Genomic DNA, 20,947 nt, shown 5'->3' on the forward strand with positions numbered 1-20,947 from the left:
TAAAATTTATAAAAACGCCCATAACACTGTTTAAAGCATCAATTTCACAGGGTTTTTTGCGGTTTATGGCATTGCGTTGTCATGATGACAAAAGCCCTATTCGGACAGGATTCGTTTTACAATGGAGTAATGTAATTTTACCATTGGACATCTGTAATATTAATGGCCAATTCGTGCGGGATAAGAAGTCTCGGTAACTCTATTTACGTATACCGTCGTCACCTCCCTGTCGTCATGTGCGTAATTTAATTATGTTGGTAATAGGCACTTACCTAAAGCTAAAAGAAGTTTCGTGCCTCTAACTAGTGCTTTTTACCTTTTTTGTGATCTGAATGGTTTGCGGAAAATACTTGAGTTCTTCCACAGCCTTGTCCCACCGCCTAGAACACAACTGAATGCTTTTTCAAGCGCCTCCATACTTAAAAAAACAGCATAAAACTACTTTTAAACAGGAAATGAGGGAATACTTCACAGCGGTTCTATTCGCACGGGATTAGTATTACCTAATTTTTCTGGACCTTTTTACAGAAGGTCACCGTAATCTTTACTGACATTGTCCAAAGTGATTACTGAGATGGCACATTCGGACGGGACTAAAATCACGGAGAAGCTCTGGTAATAATTACTTTACCCTACCTCTCCATGTAAAACTAGTCCTATCCAAATAGGTGTAAAGTGGTAAAATCGGATATAACTCAAGTGTGCAAGGTTAACAAATTATATTGAACCCAGAATATTCCTTCTAAATGATATATTTGACAAAAGGCAAAAACTATTACTATAAAAAAAGTATGTGGTCATTATTGTCTGTGTTCAATCCCTCGTGACTGAGCAGGAACCTGAGGGGTCTGTGTGGCCCTGTACATGTTAATGGATGATGCTGCTGTTACTCACATCCCCTCTGGTCCTGCTCACGCACTCCTCTCTGCAAAAGAGCCCAGTATTTGGTGGTCTGTGTGGTAGTATATCAACCCTATTTGTTCCATTATCTGGATTTGTGGGTGGTCTAATACCCATGAGTAATATCTTAAACAAAGCTTTTTAGCCTTGTAGCTCATTTTTGGGAATGTGTGTGTATTGGTTAGAGGGCCACGGGTAATGACTGTATTTGAACCGCTGAATGGTGCTTTCGATCAGCTCAGACTCGTATCCTAAAGCTGGTTTGCAAAAATAGTCTATTGGATGAAACAGGTCATCAGGTTTGTACACCGGGCAGTGGCTGTAACAGGCACAGTATTGAAAAACCTTCCTTGCGTGTTGCCTAGCAACCTTGCCCAAAACGTTGCCCCATGTATCATCACCTTAAGACACTGAGCTCCATGTTTACTTCTCCTGCAATTGAGGTTTGTGATTCTCACTCCTGCTGCTTTGGATTATGAGGTGGTTTCAGTGAGTTTGTAAGCATCTCTTCATTGTTACTTCCAGTTTCAGCAATACTTCATTCTTTTGTCTGACAGACATATTACCTATTATTGCGTCAGCACAGTGTATGATAGCAAACTAGTAAATTTGGAGTGGCAAGACTTGTTGCATATGTGCACACCTGGAATACACTCGTAAGCTCCCGGATTGGGAATATGAATTCCCTTCCTCTTTCAAAATAAGTTTTCTCCCTTTTCCCCCAGTCTCTTTCCAGCATGTAACTCAAACGTATGTTTAGCTAGCTGCTCCTTTGCATCAAAATGAAAGTGAATGGTGACCACAGCAGTATATATTATCACACTAGACTTTGAGCATGCAAAATTTCTACAGGCACTGCAACGGTCATGATATGATGGCACACTCTGCAGCGTCTTTTTTATAAGTGCAGTAAAAATTCAACATAACAGACAATAATAAATCCATAAAGTCAAAAATTTAAAATTTTCTCCACTTTACTGCACAAATTAGCATTCTTTTAATTCAGCCAAGAGGTCAAGCAGTGGCTTATCAATCTTCTGTTGGTCACACATCTTCACGTGATGCGGATTCATAGGTCAGAGTTCACCAGACTTGAACTTTGAAACTCGCTGAAATAAGCTTGCGTTTACTGTCTCCCTCATTTGCATGCATATGAATGGAAGTCAATGGAACGAAAAGTGTGACCGCCCCTTTCTCCTGCTGGTATTTTGTCTTCGTGTGTATGACCCTGTGCACTGTATATACAATCGAGCATTAATGAACCTAAACGGGTTGTTTGCGCTGAACTCTGATTCATGTGGCTTTCTGTTTTACCACCTGTATAATCATGGTGGTCATCGGCACATTTTAATGTAAAAAGCTGAATTTGGTACTTGAAGTAGTTTGATTAGCATATCACTTAATGAAATACAATAATAAGTTGTAAAATATACAAGCAGAAATATGCCATGTAACGCCAGTCACTGTATTTTTTACTGTGAATTTAACAGGATAACATTGAGCAGACTCTTAGCTAATGGTTTAATACAGATACCCCCATTTTATTTAAAACAAATTTATTCTTGTTGATAATTGTCCTCTCTTCATGCATGCATCGGATTAATCATTGAATTTTTAGCTCCATGACTGTGCTGATTTAACAGACATCCCGAGAGACTGGCGTGCTTTAGCTGTGTCTCTCCGGTGGATTGTTAGATAAGATGTAGGTGAGGGGCAATGCTCTTCTTTGGGGACTCTCGCTCTGCGGGGAGATATTCTCTCACCAGCTGACACTTCAAGGGATTCGCAATCTTCTCACCCACATCCCGAGAGAAGCTGGAAACCCCTGTCTCAGTGAAACATGGGGAGGAGAGAGAGTATCTCTGTCAGACAGAGACTGAGAGCGGTTTTAATGTTTGGATTAGGCGGGATGAATTCATATAGTTATAAATATGAAGATAAAATACAGATTTGTTTAGACGTTAAGTGTGTCGTCAGTGTAATTCATTTAGTTCTGATGCTTTTTCAGTAGGCTATATATACTTCCTAATACAACGGTGTTGTCTAACTCTCTGTTCTAGCAACCAGTGTTATTGTTGTATTATTTATTATTCTATTATACTGTTTATTTATGCAGTGCAATTGGCAATCCATAAGGATCACCCCCCACCAAAAAGCCTGTTCATCTCTTTCAGATGTTTCTCAACTTTCCTTTCATCCTCTTCATTCCTTTCTTCTTCTTCTTTTAAAATACGGGTGAGTTATGGGGCGAAAATAAAGTATTTTCAGTGTATAATTGCCCTCAAATGTCATTCTGGAAAAATCTGGCATCAGCTGCACTACTCTTCAAAAAGAAATACACTTGATTTTCTTGCCAGGATCTTAAAACACCAAACATTCTTGTTTACTGTGGGGAGGAAGGGCATCACTGCCTTCATGCATACTGTAGACTTAACAACCGAAGAAACTCTGCAGATGAACAAACAAGGACTTTAAAAAGAATATAGTGTAAAATTAGACTACAGGGCCTGTTAACCTCTTTTGTACAATGGAAAAATTAAAAACATTAATGCTGAATATTTGTCTCTACTTCTAAAACCATCACATCTTTAGTAATCTCGCTCCTAATGCCTCTTTCTCTCTCTTCACGTCTCCAGAGGAACACAGCAGGAAGAGTAACCTTGTGGAAAATGACATTATGTGGAGTAAAGTGTCTGTAATTTCAGCGTGGATATGGTTGAATGAGCTCTGTCTTAAGCATGTGTTTTATGCTAATATGGAGATTACCTCTGTAATTGCTCTTACAACACTCACTGCATATTACTGGAGTTTTAGACTTGAATGGAACTGAAGGAATGGTGGATTATGATGTGATGATACATGTCAAGATGAATGTGCTGCTTTGAAGTCAGCTGAGTATTTAACGCCCCACTATGTAGGGTGTTTAAGAATACAAATGTGTGTTATGTGTTGTGTAAAATAAGCGCTATAGGGTTGCATGATATATTGGTCATCTGCTAATTGTTTAGGTTTATTATATTGATATTGGATGTTTAACTGCATTTAACACTAGTAATTTAAAATAATTCAATTCAAAATATAGCATTTTTCACACTTTATTTTTCAGACAGTACACTATAATGTTGTGATACCAATTCATTTTGTCCTTTATACCTTTAATATTGTCCTTCATCTATATTGGCCCGGATTTAAATATCAATGCAAATCCTTAAAATGCAAATACATACTGTTCAAAAAGTTTGGGATTGGCAAGATTAAAAAAAAATGTTTTTAAAGGAAGCCTCTTATGTGTCTATTTGATAAAAAATACAGTAATATTGTGACATTATTACAAATTAAAATAACTTTATTATTACAGTAAATTGATTACAGGGACAATCTTTCTGGATTAATCTAAGGTTAAAGTCAACACAGTAACAAGGTACAACACGATGAGTTCCCAGTTAAGAGTAATCTATCTTTCCACACTGAAAGTGAAAATGCTGTACAACACAGCAGAGTCTCAGTCAATCAGAACATATTAAATACAGTTATATAGAGCAGGATTTGGGGCCAATGACGTGTCACAGTAGGCAAGGCTGATAGCATGACACTGCAGAAACGCGTAAATGAGTATGTTCCCCCAGAGCCGATGGGTGAAGCCTCCCTTTTTGTCCATTTCACCTTAACTATAAGGAAGTCGTGTGGCGTCCCTCCCTATTCCCATCTCTCTGTCTCGAAACCAGGAGCTCCTGTGATAGACTGAGGGGAGGGGCCTTCCGCTGTGATTGAGGATGTGCAGCTGGCGTCTTCGTCCTTGCCCGAGTAAAAATCCATCAGAGTATTAACCTTGTGAAATAAATCAGGAGATGCAGGCAGACAGGATGAATAGCACTGCCTGAATATAGGCTTGTCATGTGAATAGCGAAATGAACAATGTGCGCGCCGCTGAAGGGCCGATGAATGCTATAGCTGCACTATTGTGTCACACACAATGGACAAAGCTACATCAGGGCTTCATTGCGATTTCAGCTATTTTGACATTTTGACTGTTTTTTTTTTTCTTTTTCGTTCTGGATCACCTTTAAAAGCGAGAGCGGTACAATGTAGGGAGGCTCATTCACGATTAGGCACGCACTCAAATAGCGTTGGTGAGTGAGATCGGAGAAAGAAAGAGGAAGCGAGAGAGAGAGGGAATGGTGAGAACTTGATTGATCTGGATCCTTTTGACCTATTTCAGTGGTTAATGCCGCTGCTTTAAACCAGTGAGTAAAGGAAAACACTCGTTCTTTCAATACACTCTTTCCTCTCTGCCAGGTGCATCATAAGAGGTTTCAGAAAAGAACCTGGATTGGAGGCACCTGGTTGGGGAGACAGCAGCACCTTATATGCACCTCTTGGCTATTGCTGAAATTCAATAAATCAATATACTGTTTGGTTGCAGAGGACTTCTACCATCTGGCTATTTTCACTAAAACCCCACAAAATAACGTCAAGCATAGTGTCAGTTCTGGCTGGTCACGTTAGTCAAGCTTGCATCAGCTGTCTCTCAGCTGATCCACGTCTGCCTATAGGAATAGGACGCCTATTACTGTATTCATATGAGCTCCTTCAGTATTATCAGCAGCTATCGTGTCCCAGGAGCAAATTCCCTCCTCCATCCCCAGCTCTTCCTCTCGTCAGTCAGGATTTGGCATTCTGATTCTCTAATTAAAATTCTCTAATTATGTTGTACATTAAAATTCATTATCTGCAATACATTTATGTTGGTTCTGTTGTGTTTACCGTAAGGGGGTTATTACTGCTCTTTAGAGTTCTTGCCCAGAAAAGAACCATACTGCCAATCCTAACTGTAAATCGTATTTGACGATAGTAATCCTGACAGAAATCGAATAATATAGCTAATATTGCCACATAGTGATTTATTGAATTGTAGTCTGGTAAAAATGAGTGCAAGCTTGGTATGAAAATGACAAATGATACAATTGAAACGTGAAACACGTACATCGTTTTACATTCCAGGCACAACTTCTCAACATGGACACAAAATATTTAGTAAAAAGTTTGAAATATGTGTATATGTATATAAAGTGGATTTGTATAATATATAACAGAGCAGTGTTTTAATAATTCATAAGATATTCCTCTAGCCCCTCTTTTTCTCTTTTGCCTGTCATGCTTCCTTCCTCTCTCTCTCATCTCTCATTCCCCATGTGTTGATTGCTCGGATGTGGCAGGCACTTGGAAGCAGCACCACCTGTGGTCTCCAATAACACATCACTCCTTTCCTGTGTACTCACGTCTCTCCCTCCACCAGCATCCATGCCTGCTCCGTGAAGCTCTAAACGGCCTTTGCAATCAAGGTTTTAATTAGTATGGGGAATATAAGGCAGATGAGAAAAGAGACAGGCTAAATCGACAGCCCTGTGGGGTCTGTAATGGAAGTAGATGTGGAGGCCCTGGGTGGTGATCGAGTTCACGGCACATTCTTACTGCTTCTCATTCCTGCTCAAGAACAAGCCTAAACGACAGCACTGTCAGTCCTCTGTGAGTCCTTAATCTTTGTTTCCTGCCCTCACCGTACTGCGCTGGGAGAGGCTTACCGCTATTACTCGGCATGCTGTTTCCGAGATATGGTATGTTATGCTTTTTGGATCAACGTCTTTGTAAATCCCCAACAAAGAACATAAGAAGAGAACATAACATAAAAACCATTCAGAGATTTGGGGTCAGTATTTTTTTTTTTAAGAATACTTTTTTGTTCAGCAAGGATGTGTTACATTGATTAGTAAAGACACAGATTGAGTGATTACATGAGACATGATACGGATTTCAGTCGTTGTACTTAAAGGTAGTTTTTTAAGTATTTTATTAGCTAAAATCAATGTCTTTATTCATAAATATGTCCTTAATGGTGTACAATTACCTCTCCCAATGATCCGACTTATCCTCGTAAGCTAAGAATTTATTATCTTTATTTACATGGGACAGGTAACTCCACGGAGGCATCCATGTCGTTCCGCCATCTTGAAAAACTATAATAGCAGAGAGGGACAAAACGGGATAGCTTTCCCCAGGTGGAAAGAGCTAATGAAGGAGAAAGACTTTGAAAGGGACGCTGAAGTTGCCTGCTTTCTTCTCGACAGGTAAGTCAATGTTACGGTCTAAATTGCAAGCTTTTTTTCATTGCTTGGATGTGTAATTCATTATATAGGCAGCATAACAGTATAACATAGTTAAACTCGATGAAGGGCTATTGTTGTCATAGCTTCTTGGTATATAACGGCTACCGTAGTTGCAACACGCATTTGAAAAAGCGAGGTGCTAGAGAGCACTATTCGTTTGAATGCAAAATACAATTTCACAGCTAGATGGGAGAAATTCCTACACAATGTACCTTTAACCTTTCAGCATAATTTCTGATATTCATACATGTTTTTTTTTCGTGATGAAATGGACATCATTTGAAAGATGAGACTTTGTTTCTTATCAGAAGTAACAAAGCTCTTCGCGATTATTGGATGGGAGACGGTACAGAAAAACTACAGACCTGGCAACCCTGGCTTGAACTATGGGTGATTCAAATAGAGAACGCTTTAATGTTGCTATTTTTTTTTTTTTAACTTCTAATGCGTTATTGTTTTATTAACACACCCTTTTGATTGACAGGATATAATCTGCCCTGATCATCGGCTGTTTTTAAACAATCGGCCGATGGACGATTGTGAAAATAATAGCTTTTATCAGCAGATACATTGATGCATCTTTACATATATATATATATATTTTTTTTTTTTTGCTAAAAGCAAACTACTGTCCATGTGAACAAGCAAACCAGTAAATGAAACAACAGCAGTGTGTGTATATTTTTGGCCTGGAGCTTATTTTCAGTATAATTCATCATCTTCGGATGGCATGGCACCCACTCAGGAGGTGTTGATTGAAGTTGGTACTTTCACTGTGGTAGAGGTTGGTTGGCTAAAGCCTTCACTGGGCTGTGACCGATAGCGCCAGCAGAGGCTAATGCCCGCTGAATGCCAGTGCACTCTGTATGTAATGCAAATGGCCTGACATTTAACTGCTGTGGGCAGGGTGTAATTAAAGATGTGGCCTTTAACAGCGCCTGTCCTCCCCTACTGATGAGAGAGAAAGAGAGAACAGGCTATAGTCTTCATTTACAATGGAAACAGGCTGAAGGCAGTCAAAGAAAACAAAGATGGTTTAAATTAATCATATTATTCTTTTGAGAATTTGTAGAGTCATTTTTAATACTCTGACTAAAGCGGGGTGCACACTGTACGATTTATAATAGTCCTTTAAGATTGCTGCTTGTCAGATTGTACGAACATGATCACACTGTAGGATCTCAGTTGTCATTTATGTCAGACTGTACGACAGTCAAGGCACGCTCAAAAACGGATGCACACAAGACTTTCCGGAGTTTTACATCATCATTCTGTGACACGTTCAGTGATGTGAGCTCAATTATGTGGGATAGAAATGGTGGCTAGCAAACAAAAACAATCTTTTGTGTTAATTTTGATCTCTTGAAAAGCAAACTGGAAAAAAATGAAGATGATGTGTGTGGAGCAAGTGGTGATTTGTTGTCGTCTCACTAATCGTGTCATCGGTTCTGCGCTCCTATTTGTTTTCGATTTTTCGTAGGAGAAGCAGGTGTGTGACACAATAATCGTGTGTCGGTGAAGACGGACAAATCGACGGCCCATCCCGATGTTTTTCATGCAGATATTGAGAGCAAATCATTGACAATGCCAATTGCTTCTCAAATCTCAGAGTTGAACGCGGGATTCTCAAAGCGCTTGCTCGTGAAAGATGGGTCAGTACCCAATTTATTTGGACCAACTTGCTCCTTTAGAATCACAACCTGTAAGTATGACTATTATTGATGTATATATATATATATTTTTTTTACCAGATGTTCAAAATACTTAGTTTGGTGTTTTATATCGTGGAGGTCTGCAACTGGCTAACTTACGTTATTACTGACTTACTGAAATACTGCTAATCAGTTGTGGGCCACTATTACCTAAAACTGTGTCTATTAATGCAGAGCGTCTGTCGTACTTACTACTTTGAGTAATGTTAATGGATGGAGCAAGATTTGTTTTACCAACGTTTATTTTACATCAGTCATTCACGTTAGAGCTCAGCTAACGTACTGTATGCACCGTTATTGATACGTTATTGATATCCCGCTTGTTCACCGCAATAAATTAGAAATATACACATCGGTTTGTTAATGGACGTACACTTGTTAATGCTGATGGTTAGGAATTACAGTTGCAACATCTCATAATGTACCTCAAACTGAGTACTGTATCACTGGGAAACGTCCCGCTCAAGTTGTCCTTGCTAGTTCTTCCAATGTTTCATCTTCAGACTCGTGCTCAGATGGATATGGTAAAATCAACGTCATCGTTCGCTACTGTCTTTAGTTCACGGTGTGTACAATCGATGAGGTGTAAGCCTCCGGATGGGCCTAAAGTTCAGTTATGGCAATGGGCGTTTTTGTTTCCAACACAAGCTGTACATGGTAGATAAATCACAACAGTCTGAGCTGTGCAGAGCAGAGTAGCTCGTGGATTTAGAGAGATTGATTCTTAGATCGATTCGTTTGAGAACCATTGAAAAATGTAATAATGTGCAATCAATGTATATTATAAGAAAACATTTTTTTTTACCTTTGATGCATGTAAACCTGTTGTAGGAGACTCCAACCCCGAATTAGGAGACTTTAAAATAGCGTAATGAGGGAACTTTAAGTAGCTTTTATAGACAAAAAACTGGCATGAATCTTGAGAAAAAAACAATGGACATATTTATGTCAGTGTAAGTTGCTTTCAGTTGAAACAGCTCAAACATACATTTTAGTCTGGAACTAAGCCTTGTCTGTTAAACTGGTGGATAGACAAATAATGAATGCAATGAAAAAGGAGTTAAGAATAACTTTGCAGCTTATAGTGGATCTGATTAGAGGTGATAATGTGACATGCTAAATGTAATTTTCTTTTTATCATCAGCCTGAATTGTCAAATTCACCCGGAAGGTATTACTGACACCGTTGGATAGGTATTATAGAGAAGCGTAAAATAAAAGTGAAATCATGTCTGATTTTGCCTTTAAAATGAACAAGATGAGATCCTCAGAGAGCCAGAGAGGGAGAGGACGAGTCAAGCCAAGGAGAATATACTGCTCTCATTATAAAGGTGACATAACATGGCTGTCCCTCTGTGTCTCTTCGCTACCACCAGCCATATATCACACAAGTGAAGATGTATGAAGAGCCGAGCGAACAAATCAAGGGCACAGACACAAGGGAAATCTACTGGCGCGGAGTCACAGGCCAGGTTAAAGCCCTGCTCATCTACGCGCTGGTTCTCCATCGCCAGTGACCGTGTTGAGGGCTCAGGGAAAAGAAGCGAGCAGATTCTCAGATAGCGTCTGTGCCGAGGGATGCCGAGCCCACAAGAGGGCAGCTTAACCTTGAATCCCCTTACATGATGCTCCGTTTAGACTCTCCAGATAAGTAGCCAAGAAAAATAGCCTCTGCCAAACACTATCTGCACTATTTTACTGGGTCTTGTCTTTGAAGTTGCAAAAAGGTGCATTTTATTGAATATCATTGTGGCTTAATGTAATGCTAAAGATAAATGAAGCAACAGTTTGTGATTAGTATACCAATCGTTCTTTTTAGGCTGATCTTTCTGGTAAATAAATGCTTATTTTATAAAAACAGTTATTTTGTGAAATATTTTGTACAACTTAAAATACATTTTGTAATATGTTTAAATATATTAAAATAACTATTTTAATATATTTTAAAATGTAATTTATTCCTGTGTTGGCAAAGCTGGATTTACATGATTCTTTAGAAATCATATAATATGCTGATTTAATCTTCAAATGTGGATCTTCAAGGTGGAAACCTTGATACATTTTTTTTTCAGGATTCCTAGATGAATGGAACAGCATTGATGTAAAATATAATTATTTTGTTACATTATAAAAGTCTTTACTGTCACTTTTGATACATTTAATTAATCCTTGCCAAAGAAAATTATTGTTTTATTTAAAAAAATAGTTATTGAACTATCTGGTGTAGCAAGTTAAATGAATAATTCACCCAAAAATAGAATGCTATTATATATTTATGCATTTATAATTGCAAACCTCTATGACCATTTCTTTAGTGAAACACAAAATAAGGTTTTTGTTTAGTTATTTATTGTCTATATACAATGAAAGTAAGTGGTGTCCAAAAACAAAAAGAGTTGAAACATTCTTCAAAATTTCTGGTCATACAGGTTTGTGTTGACGGTGAGTAAATGATAGATTTTTTTCATTTTGTGAAACATTCTGTCATCATTTACTCACCCTCCAAACCTGTATGAGTTTTTTTCTTCTGTTGAACACACAAGAAGATATTTAGAAGAATGTTGGTAACCAGACAGTTGACAGAAGCAACTTTTTTCCTACTATGGAAGTCAATGGATACCGTCAACTGTTTGATTACCAGCATTTTTCAAAGTATCTTCTTTTGTGTTCAACAAAAGAAAGAAACTCAAATTCTCAAACTCAAAACTTAAATTATGACAATTTTCATTTCTACTATGAACTATCCCTTTAAGAGCTCACAGAGCTGTTGTATGCCTTCAGAACACTGAAAAGCTTCAGTGCCCATTCATTATGTGGAAAGGAGCAATTAGGACATTTAAGAGGTCAAGGGTCGTACTATATGAATAACCTGCAGTGTGTTTGCATGCATTTGTTCTCACTCTCTCTCTTTACTTTCTCTTACTCTGTTCATCTCTCTTTTGCTCTGTTTTTGTTGTTAAATGACTCTTGTACAGTTTCAGTGGCTTGGTTGACCTTATCAGTATGCAATAATAAGCCGAGTTTATTATGAGTTTATGTGTGTGTGCCAGTGTGTGGAGAGTATTGAACTTCTGCTCAGTCTGTTGTAGCTAACACATTAGGACGGCTCCTCAGACAAACAAAGGGCACATTATTTTCTCTGTGTCTGACCCAGACGGAGGTTATTAGAGCCCATGGACTCTGTTATCATAGCGCACACTCAGTGGTTTGTGTGGGTTTAGCCACATGGGATGTTTTAGTATGGTTTTGACACTTAAAGAGTAGGCATTATTTGTTGCGCTTCATGACATTTTAATTATTGTTTATTATTATAATTGTGTTCTACCAACATTTTTTGTGATCCCAACAAAATATAACTTTTTACATACTTGCTTTTTAAAATGTTTATAATGTTCAAAAGTTTAATAAATGTCTTTGAAGCAGTTTTTAAAGTCTCTACTCAAATACAGTGACAACATACTATTGTGAAATATTGTTACAATAACTCTTTTCTATTTGAATATATTTTAGAATGTAATTTTTTCTTGATAGCACAGCTGAATTTTCAGCATCATTACTCCAGTCTTCAGTGTCATATTATCCTTCAGAAATCATTCTAATATGCTAATATTTCTAATTATCAGTGTTAAAAATAGTTATGCTGCTTAATATTTTAGAATTGATATAAATATTATTATGTTTTTCAGTACTCTTTGATATTTATTGTATTTATTTGAAACATAATGTTTTGTAACAATATACAAGTCTTTACTTTCGCTTTGTTCACTTCTGAAATAAATTGAGTATGTCCTCGCAAAATACAAATAATAATTTGACACTACTTTTGACCAGTTAATGTAGAAATTTTATATACCTATATTTTATTTTACATTAAACATTGTTTTCAACAAATAATTGTTAATCATTTGCAATAGCTGGACATTTTACAGTTAGCCTATATATTTGTACTGCTATAAACATTTGGAAAATAATGGCATAGTGCAATTTTTTTTTGATTTGTATATAATTTTATTCACCTTTAACATCAAAAGTCATTCTCACATATCTGTAGATGTACACATTTACATAACCTTGTATTCTCATAGACTCCTCACATATTTGGCATTTTCAGCTTTGGATTGCACCATATATTTGCATTAGTTTTGATTATATATATAAAAAATACTTTTATACCATTTAATGTTTATTGGAACTGAATGTGTGGGGACTAAATCATTAAGAAAATTTAATAGAATTAGCTACCCTTTCAGTTTGTGTTCTTGGAACCATCTGTTCATGTTTGGAATATCAACTACAAATGCTGTTGAAACATAATCAAAGTAGTCAGCCAGCCATTAAATATACACTACTTCAGAACTCATTTGCCAAATTACTTGATTTGTGAAATTAAAAAAGCCAATACCAGTCTGAGATCCGTCTGTAATGTTGCCGTTAGATCATGCTGGACCCAGAGTGCATGCAGTAAAGATCCCTCCGCTGCATCAGGCTTTCGCAATAATAAATTACAATGATGGCTAGTGCTCTCTCCCAGTCTGTGAGTCGATACTGTCACCTGACAGCTTAATCGTGCGCACCGCCTAACCAAACAATATAAACCTTACCCTATTTCTCTTTCATCCTGACCTTGCTTGTGCTCTCCCCCAAATCCAACATGTCTTCTGTCATGTGTCATCAGTGCTCTTATTGTGTGTCCGATGTCATGCATGATAAGTAACTTCGTCTCTCTTATTGACAGAGCTGTCAATCCAGAGCAGCAGTTGTTAAAACAGGTAGAGAATGGATTTACTACCTCCTTCTACAGTATATATGTGAGTGCCAGCAGTCACAAGTGTGCTTTGAGCCAGACAGGCACTGTTAAAGCTCTATTGTCTGTCGGCCCATAACTTCCTGAAGACATAAACTACCCTAGACTGTAAAATCAATTCAGTCAGTGGCGCTCGTAAAAGCAGCAGCATTCTGCTCTACAAACGCACACACACACACACACACACACACACACACACACACACACACACACACACACACACACACACACACACACACACACACACACACACACACACACACACACACACACACACACACACACACACACACACACACCTGCTGTGTGGAAATGCGCAGTCCAATCACTCTCTACTGGGTTCACAGTGTGCAGTTAAGTAATTACGGCTTATTTGGGCTTTTGTTGGCACCGAATGAATTTTACACTTGAGAAGCCTTTAATATGTTTGCATTTCTGTTTAATGGGGGAATCTACCTCTACCTTGGAAACACTGACCTGTAAAATCTTCATTGTTGTCTTATGCCAAGTTTAAAGAGAGAGAGAGAGAGAGAGAGAGAGAGAGAGAGAGAGAGAGAGAGAGAGAGAGAGAGAGAGAGAGGATAGAAGATAGATGGATATAGATATAGATATGTAGATAGAAATGGATAGGGATGGATCGATGTGGATATGAATGAATATGGATTTATTAATATGGATGGATATAGATAGATATGGATATGTGGAACAATAGATAATACAGGTGCTGTATTCATATAATTAGAATATCATCAAAAAGTTGATTTATTTCAAGAATTCAACTTAACAGGTGAAACTAATATATTATATAGACTCATTACATGCAAAGTGAGGTATTTCAAGCCTTTATTTGTTATAATTTTGATGATTATGGCTTACAGCTTATGAAACCCACAAAATCAAAATCCCAGAAAATTAGAAAATCACACAGTAATTACACAGTAATACCATGGTCATTGAACCAGGTTTTGGTTCTGTTGGCAGTGTGGGCACGTGCAAATCCTGCTGGAAAATGAAGGAAGCATGAAGTGCTCTGGAAATGTCCTGGTAGACGGCTGCGTTTACTCTGGATTTAATAAAGCACAGTGGACCAAAGTCCTCTTTTCTGATGCGAGCAAATTTTGCATCTCATTTGGAAATCAAGGTCCCAGAGTCTGGAGGAAGAGAGGAGAGGCACAGAATCCACGTTGCTTGAAGTCCAGTGTAAAGTTTCCAGTCAGTGATGGTTTGGGGTGCAATGTCATCTGCTGGTGTTGGTCCACTGTGTTTTCTGAGGTCCAAGGTCAACGCAGCCGTCTACCAGGAAGTTTTAGAGCACATCATGCTTCCTGCTGCTGACCAACTTTATGTAGATGCAGATTTCATTTTCCAACAGGTCTTGACACCTGCACACAGTACCAAAGCTACCAGTACCTGGTTTAAGGATCATGGTATCCCTGTTCTTAAATGGCCAGCAAACTCGCCTGACCTTAACCCTATAGAAAATTAAGGTTGTACATGCTGTACATGCTCATACTTTTCATGTACTTTTCAGTTGGCCAGCATTTCTAAAAATCCTTTTTTTGTATTGGTCTTAAGTAATATTCTAATTTTCTGAGATACTGAATTTGGGATTTTCATTAGTTGTCAGTTATAATCATCAAAATTAAAAGAAATAAACATTTGTAATATATCAGTCTGTGTGTAATGAATTAATATGATATACAAGTTTCACTTTTTGAACGGAATTACCGAATTAAATAAACTTTTTCATGATATTCTAATGATATTCGAATAAATATGGATGGATGGATGGATGGATGGATGGATGTCATCAAGTGTCTTTTTTTAAGAATTGACAAATACTATTCATAACTAATAGACTATAATAAAGTAACTGTGTTAAAATGCCAGATCTAGTGTGTTTTATTTCCACTGTGTAAAACTGTATCAGCTCCACTAATGTGGATTAGCAAGCGTTATTATCTCTACTGGAGCATCCTCCAAGTGAACTGAAGAGTGGAGCGGCTGTAAAAGCCAATAAAACGTGTTTGTATTACCTGCCCCATGCGGCCTGCTTCCTCTCCATGTAACATCTGCTTCTGTTGCATTTGCTCCATTTGTTCTGGGCCAATTAATTCCTCTCTAATTCTATAAATACAACAACGAGTTCAATTAGCTCTGCCTATAAGCCCACTGCTGTGAAACTGATTTCCACAGGTATCGAGACACTCCATCGTAATGATAGTCAACACCCTGTTGAGAGTTTATGAGTTTGTGTGTATTTGGAGGGAAAGAATGAGAGGCCGAAAAACACAGAAAGAAAAAAGCGACCATTTAAAAGTAAATGAAGTGAGACTCTTAAATTGAAATATGGCCTCTGTGGAAATTAACATGTTCAAGAGCGCTGAATGTTTATCCGATTTAGTGGGGGTTTTACGGCACAGCTGTTTGTTTGAAAGAGTTTATCTTGATTTTAATCCCCTTCGTCCCAGACTGATGATTATTTTCATTTTATCATAGACATCCATCATCATTTTGGAAGTGGGCGCAAAGCATCAATTGTCTGCTAATTATGCGGCCTCTCCTCGTTTCAGAAGTGTGTGTGTAGATCATTTTGTTATGAAATGCATTCTCTCTTGTGTGCCGCTCATTTACGAGAGCTCTGAGGAAGAGATGCGTTTTCTGCAGTTTGACTTTCATCTCGTTATAAGAAGCATCGTTATGAATTCTTGATCAGATTTGAGTGCTCTTACTTTATTAATGATCACTTTAACAATGATTAGTGATCGTCACAGCAGCAGCGGCCAGGGGCATTGATGCCATTTTCAGGGAAAGCTTTCCTTAAAGTAGGCCTATTTTATTTATTTAAATTTTTTACATTATATTATTTTCCTTTTTATTTTTGTTTAGTTAAGCACATTTACTGTAATGCAAAATATCAGTACTATAATGCAAAAAATTAAGGATATGTTTAAATTAAGTATTTATATGGTAGTTTAGTTATACTGTTTTTTATGTAACTTCAAAAAAAAAAAAATTTGTAATTCAGAAAAAAATGTGCGATGAAAATGACCATTGAGAATATTAGAATTAGAATATTAAAACCTGATTTTAATGACAGACATATTACCGTAATAATGAGAATTTGGTGGTGAAAAAGTACTTAATTATCCTGATTTTTTTTCTTTCTTTCTGGAATATGACATCCAAATTTTCTTTCTGGAATATGACAACAACATAAAATTGCTATTTCCAAGGCACCCTCGAGTTTTCTACAAATAGTTGTGCACTGTTGAGATGTGAGGAGACGGCACATATTGTTGCCACCTCAATTTCTTCAATGTTTTCAGTTTTCGCTTCAGTTCTTGAAAAGCTGCCCCATCTTTGATCTGTTCAGTGTGGGTGGACAGGAGGGTTTATACACTGCAAGAGTGAGCAGCCAAGAGTCTTCATTTTTATCACAGAATTGTTGCCTGCGTTCGAAAGCCACAGTGATATTCCTGTATTTCAGCACATGAATAGCTGAAGGCCTTTGTTTTTAATGATGCAAATATTTTTTTAAGTATGGTTGTTAAAGGGATACAACTAAAATTTAAACTGTAATTTACTGACATTCATGTTGTCCAAATGTGTATGACTATACTTTCTTATGTGCACAAAAAAAATATTTGTTCATTTTGTTTTGGACCCCATTGACTTTCATTGTATGCACATAAGAATATAACAATCATAATGTTCAGTGTTTCATTGTTAATTGATAATTGTTACCTTTACTTTTAATAAAGAAAATAAACTAAATTGATATTTTTGTAGAACCAAGAAACATGGTCTGCTTATGGTCTGCCAGTAAAAAAACTGTAAAAAAGTTCAAAAACAGTAAAAAAAAAAAAAAAAAAAAAAAAAAAAAAAACTGTTTGCTGATGTTAGCTGGTCTCTCAGTCTTTTCTAGCTGATCTGTTGGCTGGTTTTAGAGGAATTTTGGAGTGGTTCACAGGGTCTGTTTTTCTCAGAAAATTATTATAATTATCTGTAAAAATGGCAAAATGTTTTGAGATAAGTTTATAATGTTCAATGAAACCATGGAAAACTGGACCGTTCATAATGACTCGAAAAAGCCACATCATTTATTAGCAAACCAATTAAACCTGGATATTACTGCAATTTGTAATATTACTGCAACACTTTTATGAGGGGATACCAGTCAAACCATTGACTTTAATTAATGTTAGCAGACATAAAAACTGGTTGGCTTCTCTCCAAAATAATTCAAAAAACAATTCAGATTTTGCATTCATATTTGTATTACTCTTGTGCTTTTGTCACTGCCATTAAAGAAGACCTGAACCCTATTGTCCTGCTGGAGCTTTTCAAACACTCCACAGTCTGGGTTTCTTTGTGCATTTTTCCCAAGTCAAGCTCCGAGTTAAACTACCTAATCAAATTCTTACTGTTTTTGGCACCTCACATTGAATCAAAAGACATAGAAGCCTTTGCTTCAATTAACCTTTTATCAGCAGAGCTATTAAAAATTCCAAAAGTTTCTGTTAAAATGTCATTTTTTGGGGGGGGCTTTCTTATTCGATACACGCACCGGCAGATTAAATGAAAACCTAATAAGAGGTTTTATATGCAGTGGACTTAGAAAAGCAATGGGCGTTCTTGCTGTTTTACATGAGAATGAGTCTCGCTGAAAGACTTCATGGTGTAAATAAAAGTACACGCTCATCACTGTAATGTCCCGCTGCCAAAAATCCTGAAGGCTTTTGAATGCTTCATGTTTTATAAAAAAAAGTCCTCTTTATATTCGTAGTGATGAATAAAGACATGTTTATAGAATAGTAAGATTGGCCTAGATTAGTCCTCTTTTCCTTTCTGTCTTTATTCTTTCTCTCGCACATACAGATTGCTTATGTTTCATGCTTTGTGAACTAGTTTCCTCTTTCAGCGAAAAAGCTAAATCAATTTGTTTTCATCATCTTGCCTTCACCTGATGATGTTTCTCCATTCAGACGCACATATGCGGCGGTTTCCTGCTGCGCCGATCCAGCTGGTAAGCTTCCAAAAATTGAAGGGAGGCAAAAATTGGCCCAATTCTACTTTTATTTAGAAGCTTATGCTGTCTATTATTTAAGGCAGCAGAGAGCCACTTTAGTGTTCAATAGACACTGATTTTCTGCCAGGTGCTATCAGATTCAATGGGCTCTTTCCCCTCCAGATAAGAGGAGATCTCCTCTGACTGGGTCTCTGAACTCTGCTCTGTTACTTATCTACGACCTGGACGGTCTGTCTGCAGTGATCAATTTCAGCTCGGCTCCCACTAACCCTGTTATTGATAAAGAGCCGCCGCTTCTGTGAGATTGGAAAAAACAAAACAAAGGAGAAAAGGTCTCGTGAGAAATAAGTTGCCTTTGTGTTTGTACTTGAGCCATGGCTGGAGAAAGAAAAAAAACAATGCTCGTTAGATTTCTTCTTTTTTAGAGGAGCTGCCACAAAGCGTTTCTCGCGCAAAGAGTTTTATTTCACCAAACATGTTTTGTTTTTAATCTAAAAATAGCCCCATGAGTCAGAATCCCCCCCCCCCCCCTCCTCTGCTCGCAGAATCTCTCATCATTTGCCGCGTGGTGAGCCGGGCACTACGCAATTGTTTCATAACTTCAGGAATGTGCTATGAATTTAAAGGAGGAACAGATGAAACCGACTGGATCTATAGAAGAACATGAGGCAAAACTCATAAAAACTAATCAAAACCTCTTTTCACCCAGACTCGGGTCCTTATATGAGGTCAGAAAAACTGGAGAAGTTGCAAGGTGAAAAGGAGAAAGGAACAATGAAGCCCGGTTTGTCAGATCCGACTTCCTGCTGAAAACCTCTTGCTTTAATAACCACAACTCTTATGTGATAAGACATTATTTAATCTCTGAGCTCAGTGTTCGCAGTGTGATTTCTTCATATTAAGTCGTTAAATCTCTGTTAAGAGTTATAATTAAGTGTCCAAATTGACATGTTTTGAAGTCTCTGTAGTGATGCTATCAAAACTGGCATTTCTATTGCCAGCCTGATTTTGAATCTTTTCATTCTTCATTGCAAATTGACAGTGAAAGATGAAAAGAAGCTTTAGCAGCATAAAGGCACTGGCCTGGAAGTTGGCAGCCACCCAACAGACATTGATTTGCCTTTTAATCCCTCTCATATTGATGGACTGGGGCATTATTTGGTGAACCTCTTGTGCTCTGTCTCTGTCTACGGTGGACTTATTCTTACCTCGCTCTCACTTCGCTGGAATTCCACCTGGAAGTTCAATGAAAGTAGTTTGAGAGGCAGGCATTGCCACATCTGAGGCAGTCAGGGTGGCCTTGGCACCAGAAACTGAAGTTTTTTTTCTGTGTGGGTTTTGAAATGGCGCTTTGATCCCTCCTCCCCCCCAAAAAACTCTGTTTACCACAATATGGAAAAGAAAAACTGCTGGGAGATTTTACAATGGGCTCGAAAAAGACACTGCATGATGTTAGTTGTCAGGGCATGGATGAAAAGCTTACTTTTACATCTTTCTTTTTGTCTGCAAGCCTTGAATTGTATACTGTATGTGTGTGTGTAGGACTTTTCTTCTATTGTGGCTGCAACCAGCAGGCCATGAAAGCTCAAGGACCTTTTGTGTTTTTTCAAAAGATATTTTGGCCTAAAGAAACTCTTCTTTTTTTCAGTTTCTCCCTCTGTCTTTTTCCACGTATTGAAACTAAAACACCTCCAGACTAGCTCAGTGCGGTCCGCCCGAGGCTAACTAGCATTTAACCTGAGAGGAAATTGATCATTATGGTAGACTTGCCTGGTTGCATCTCAAGGCTCTTGCCTAATGCTATTTTAGCGCCAGCTTAGGCGTGTGGCACGACTGCCAGTTTGCATCTGCTCGCACAGGTTTGATCTCTGATTTGCTCCTACTCTGTCTGCTTTTGATGGTAACGACAGCATGATTTGATTTAAGTCTGGGGGGATTGATGGATTGAGTGATGTGTGTCAGTGCGAGAAAGTATGAGACAATGTGCGCCAGCTGGGATCTCGACGTGAACAGAATTCAAACGGCACCGTTAATGTCAAATCCACAAAACAAAAGACTTGCTTTATAGAAATTGATGGGAGAGGACTATATCAGAGGCTTCATGAGAGCATGAAGAGGAAAAAAAAAATATCTATATTTTTCTCCACCGTTTTTCATTTCCATTGACAGTTGGCTGTTTTTCCCCCACCCTATAAACTCGGGATTTGCATACGTTTACCCCAGCCACTGTAAATCGATTGGCTGATGAGACTTGGCTCAGAAATGAATTACCTTGCTTTTGTTACGGTTGCTGTTTGTACCCACTTTTAATGCCCCATTTAACAAGATAAGTAAAG

Source organism: Phoxinus phoxinus, assembly GCF_949152265.1.
Source record: "Phoxinus phoxinus genome assembly, chromosome: 23".
Classification (NCBI taxonomy): domain Eukaryota; kingdom Metazoa; phylum Chordata; class Actinopteri; order Cypriniformes; family Leuciscidae; genus Phoxinus; species Phoxinus phoxinus.